The following is a 4985-nucleotide window of genomic DNA, read 5'->3' as shown; positions in this document are numbered from 1 at the left end:
CATCGAAGCTGATTGGATTCATCGACGACCTCGTGGAGCCGGAAACAGAAACAATGTCGGGATCAAGAGGCAATCAAGGGGAAGACAAATTAGACCTAGGAGAATTTCCAACTTCGGTCCAAGAATTGGTCCACGACTACGATCTACTCACAAGAACTGAGATCCAAGGTAGACCTGTAGAAGAAGTGGTGGCTAACCTGGAAGAAGAGAGAAGAGCTATCAAGAGAGCATTGGAAGGCATAATTGCCTACAACCATGAGCAAAGGGCTAGAAGGCTGCAGAGCAGGATGTGGATATGTACGAGGCTAGAAGAGTGCTAGACTTAGCAGGGGCAGCCAAGTTTGGACCGAATGTAGAGAGGGAACAGGCAGTAGAGGCTGGCATGACGTTGAGCGAACTGGTGGCAAAGCGACTCATGGACAATACATCCGTGGAGCAAAGTGCTACTGCCCTAGCCACCGCGCTACTGTCAGGATTGGGAGTCATCCAAGGGGCTAAAGGGCAGGCTAGAATCCCTATAGTAGCGAAACAACTAGCTCGATACGAACCTAGCAGTGACCCGTATAGCTTCATGGAGCAGTTCGAGCAAGTATATGAGGCAAACGGTCTTACTAGCCTTGCACAGAGAGCCCAAGCCTTCGGCCTGTGTTTAGGCGACAAGGGGAGGACCTGGTACTCTAGTCTGGATGACGCAGAACGTACAAACTTCGCTTGCCTTAAGGGCCTCTTTATCAAAAGGTTCTCAGAGGCAGGGTATTCGGACAACCTCATTGTTAGATTAATGAATATTAGTCAAAGGGAGAAGGAGGACGTTAGGGATTACGTTACTCAGGTGCGTAGCCTCTACAAGAGAATCCCTACCAATGAGCGACCTACAGAAAGGGCAGTGTCTATAGTGTTCATGAATGGGGTTCGGAGTGAGGAGCTCTACAAGGATCTGACCAGTAACTCCACCTTACAACGGGACGTGCTAGCTCGAGTCTTCAAGGAGGCAATTATTGTAGATGATAAACTTAGAGAGCGAAGCATGAGGGCTACCACCCGGGATAATGCAAACCAGAGGGACCCTGAGAGATCAACCCCCTTAGGGGAAAAAGCAACTGCTAGTGCGCTGGACAAGGGAAAGAGTGCAGACCATGACCAAGGGATGGCATAGATGAGAATGGAGATTGCGCGGTTACAAGAGCTCGTTAGAAAGCTGGTGAGATCGCATGTACAATGTGCGTATTGCGGCAGCAATCACCTCCTAGTGGAGTGCCAAGATCCTCGATCTCGACTGTGCTCAAATTGCGGTAGATTCGGTCATGATACAGCGCATTGTAGAATGCCGAGGAGACTCCAGTATATGCAGCAGTACAGTCCTCCATACTTAGGCAGTAGGCCACCTAACTTCTTGGACAGGGGAACCCAGCTAGCTCTTCCAGCACTAATTGACCCAAGACCTGTCGTGCCTAGGCTGGAGATGAACCCCATACCTAGGCCACTAGGGCCTTTTGTGACTCACCCACCTAGTGACGCTCCTGTCCACTTTGTGGAGGAGCCCAACGAGGAAGAGGCATATGTCAATCCTTATGTATCCTACGACGAGGAGGGCAACCCAGTCCTGATGGACTACCGGCCAGTACCGGTGATGGCCTTAGGAAGAGGACAAGGCAGAGGATTTGGAGGGCCAAGCCAGGATCCGGTCACATGATGGACTTGCGGCCACCCAGGCCACATTTCATCACACTGCCCAGAGCGAGAACAAGCTAACAAGGACAAAGCTGATCTCCGATGCACAGAGTGTGGAATCACACACCTGTTTCCTAACTGTCCTAGGCGGAAGCCATTAACGGGCGCTGCCAACATGCCATCGGTGCCCTTGGGGCTCTTCGGAGTTGAAACTTTCGGTAGTGAGGATATGCCCATCCCACTACATGCTATGATGCGAGCTCAAACGAAACAAGCAGGTATCTCCTTACCAGGGCCAAGCAACCTTGATGCAACCTCTATAGGGAAGAAAAGCCGGAGAAGACGGAAAAAAAGTACTGAGGTGAAGATAACCCTTAAAACCGAGGAAACGACTACGCTGGTGACAGGAAAGAGGGTCACAGATGCAAAGGCAGAGACCTCGGCTCCTAAGACAGCTGAGCTAGGGAGTGCCAAGGTAGGAGAATATCCCCATCCCAAACGACAACTCGAAGCTATAGCCAAGGTCAAGGAGTGGGTCAAGGACGCCCAAAAGCACCTTGAATATGCTGAACTTATATTGGAAGACCCTATGGACGACTTCTCCGGTGTTAACACACCAGTCTCACCCTCAAAACCACCAGCTGGGAACATGCCTGCACCCCTAAAGGTGGCTCAGCAGCAAGGCCGAGGGGAAGCTTACTAGGGCAGACAGGATGCATGGCCTAGAACTGCCAGCCTCAGAGGAAGACAAGGGTCCAATAGCCTCCTCACAACTCTGCTGTCCGCCCCAGTAACTCTAAGCCTGGAGGATCTACTTAGGCAAAATCACTCCTTGTGGCAGGAGTTAAAAAACTCGATCGAGGGACATGCAGAACTGGTGGGCACTGATCCGCAAGATCACGACATAGTTGCACAAATCCCAAGTCTAACTCTACACACAGATCCTAAGTCTTTGCACATCAATGCTTTTTGGGAGGGCACTGAAATGCATGCAGTTTTGCCCGTCCTAGCCTTAGGGGACATGACTCGGAAGGGAATTGTAGACACAAGTGCCGGTGTTAGTGTGCTAAACCATGCGGTCCTAGAGGCATGGGGAAACCCTCTTGTAGAGACCGCTAGATTCAACGTCACGCTAGCAAAGGGCATGAAGGTAAGACCATTTGGGGTCTTAAAGAATTGGCCGGTAAAGATTGCCCGTGTGTAATTCTCGGTAAACTTTATTGTCATGAAGGGAGTGGATTACGACATACTATTAGGCCGACCTTGGATGAGGAATGCACGAGTCATAGAGGATTGGAGCAATGGATTGATTTTCCTAGGGAACAGAACTAGTGCAGTGAGGGTAGAGATGGACACTTGGACAACAACATCAGTTGACCTGGCTGCCATCTCAACCATGCTAAAAGGCAGTACTCAACTGACCAAGCCTTATGGATCGCTGGCTAAATATATTCCCTGCCCTGAGGATGAGAGGGATTGGATGCACGTGCTGGCAACCATTGACCTACCATTCTCGAATGAGGAAGGACCACCTCAACACGCTGCTAAAACCGCCACAGTACCAACTGAAGAGCCAGTTGTGCCACTTTGCATGATGGCAGGAAGCTCGCTCAACCCAGGCAAACTGGCCTCGTCTCGCACCCCCAACAACAAACTAGAGCTTCAGGAGATCGTAGAGTATCTATCCGATAAATTGAACGGCAATTTGGCCGCTAACTTAAAGCCTCTACGTGACCTTCTAGCTAAACCAGAATGGAAATGGAACAAAGTCCATGATCTGAACTTGTTATACAACTGGGCTTTAGTCACTGATGACGAGGAGCGTGAACAGGGAAGCTTAGGGGATGATGAGCAGTCAGAAGAACAGGACCTGGACAATGAGGAGTATGAGGACTGTCGCTCTGCGGGAGAAGAGAGTAAAGAAGAGGTAGACACGATAGAGTATGACACGAAGGGAAAGGTGATAGAGCAAATCAGGGTAGACTTAAGGCCTAGGAAGGAAGGGCTCAGTCGAAATGAAAAAGGAGTCATACTAACGGAGTGTGACAGATCCTGGCTGGAACAAATAGAAGCCGTAGATTACGGGAAAGCTGGAGTGGCGCAACGGTGGGTAATCCCAGTGCTCAAGACAGATTCCCCTACCAAACTAAGACCCCCTGGGGAAACACCTTCCTCAAGTGAAGGATGCGAGTTCAACTCAGAGTCGGAAGTCAGTACTGAGAGTGATCCCGAGATACCGCAACCATCTGAGGTCAAACACACCAAGGGAGACTTGCCAGTCCACCTGAGGCGCAGGAGGCTAAAAGAGGAGGCCAGGAAGCAAGCAATGGGCTCAGAAGTGGAAAGGCAGAGGAAACCACAGGATCTACCCAAACGGTTTAAAAAATTTAAAAAGGGTGACAGAGTGGTGGTCCTACTAGGTGCAAAGAGAGAAGGTCAGACTAGTGAACCGATAGAGGGACCCGCCAAAGTCAAGGAGGTTAACTTGGCTGGAAAAGGCGAAAAACCAAGACCGGTATTCGTCGCAGATGACTTGGCGGAAGAGGAAGAAACCAAACTTGTTGCGCTCCTGCAAGAGTACATCGACGTGTTTGCCTGGACTTAAGGGAGTCGACCCTAGGGTTGTGACCCATAACATCCCAATGATTCCAGATGCAGTGCCAACCAAACAACGACCTTACCCCATGAATCCTAAACACGCCCATGTAGTGAAGGAGGAGATTGACAAACTCATGAGGGCAGGTTTCATATATGAGATCAAGCACACGGACTAGGTGTCACCTATCGTGATTGTCATGAAGAAAAATGGAAAAATCCGAGTGTGTGTCAACTACAAGAAAGTGAATGCCGCTACGAAAAGGGATAATTATCCTTTACCTTATACCGAGCACATGCTGGAGAGGGTAGCAGGAAAGGAAGCCTACAGTTTTCTAGATGGCTTCTCGGGCTACAATCAAGTACAAGTGCACCCCGACGACAGGCACAAGACTGCCTTTGCCACAGAATGGGGCGTATTTGCCTACATTGTCATGCCTTTTGGGCAAATGAATGCACCCGCAACTTTCCAGTGCCTAATGTGCACCATCTTTAAGGACATGCTCAGGCGCGAACTGGAAGTGTTCGTAGATGACCTATGTTTACACTCTAGTTGGCACGAACACTTGAAGAAATTGCGAGCTGTCTTTGAAAGGTGTAGACCCTACCACCTCTCGCTATAACCCTTAAAGTGCCAATTTTGGGTAAAACACGGATGCATCTTGGGGCATGTAGTGTCAAGGAATGGCATTGCCACTGACTTCTCCAAAGTCAGAGTC

This window comes from Lygodium microphyllum, unplaced genomic scaffold (assembly GCF_053477565.2).
Source record: "Lygodium microphyllum isolate KBCC unplaced genomic scaffold, Lygodium_microphyllum_v1.1.10 scaffold_77, whole genome shotgun sequence".
Lineage (NCBI taxonomy): Eukaryota > Viridiplantae > Streptophyta > Polypodiopsida > Schizaeales > Lygodiaceae > Lygodium > Lygodium microphyllum.
Note: the sequence above shows the minus strand (reverse complement) of the source record.